Raw genomic sequence first — 606 nt, forward strand, 5'->3', positions numbered from 1 at the left:
AGAAGGCCAAATCTGTCATTACGTGGCCCATTCACACAGCTTGGCCAGAGCTGGCTCTGCTGTCACTTCTTTTGTTCAAGAGGACTTTGCCAAAGCTCACCAGAAAAACGTGTATTTAACTTCAATTTTAAAAATATATATGCTGACATCAACAAGCCCAGAGCACAGCAGGATCTTTGGAAGGGTTTGTCCAAAAGCAGCAAGCCTACCCAAAGGCAGTTCCTTCGTGCTACTGGATACCCAGCACCAGATCCTCACCAGGGGGCAAGCAGCCATCTCACCATTAATGTCACCATCACTGTCACCAATGGGATGACCTGCAGCACAAGTCCCACCGCCCGCACCACCAAACCCGCAGCCTCGGCACTCACAGCGCTGTGCATCAGAAGCACAGCTTCCCATTCCTTGCCACTTCTCAGCATGGAGCTCTTCCAAACTCCAAGAGCACGGACTGCAATCTTGGCAGAAAGGGACGCGCAGACAGAAATCAGTGCTCTGTCAAAACAGGGAAATAATGCAGGAGCTGATCTGTGCACATTAATCCGCTGCAGTCAATGAGGAGACAATTTCCCTGGAGAAAGTCATACATTAAAAGGAAAAAGGAAA

This window comes from Meleagris gallopavo, chromosome 10 (assembly GCF_000146605.3).
Source record: "Meleagris gallopavo isolate NT-WF06-2002-E0010 breed Aviagen turkey brand Nicholas breeding stock chromosome 10, Turkey_5.1, whole genome shotgun sequence".
Lineage (NCBI taxonomy): Eukaryota > Metazoa > Chordata > Aves > Galliformes > Phasianidae > Meleagris > Meleagris gallopavo.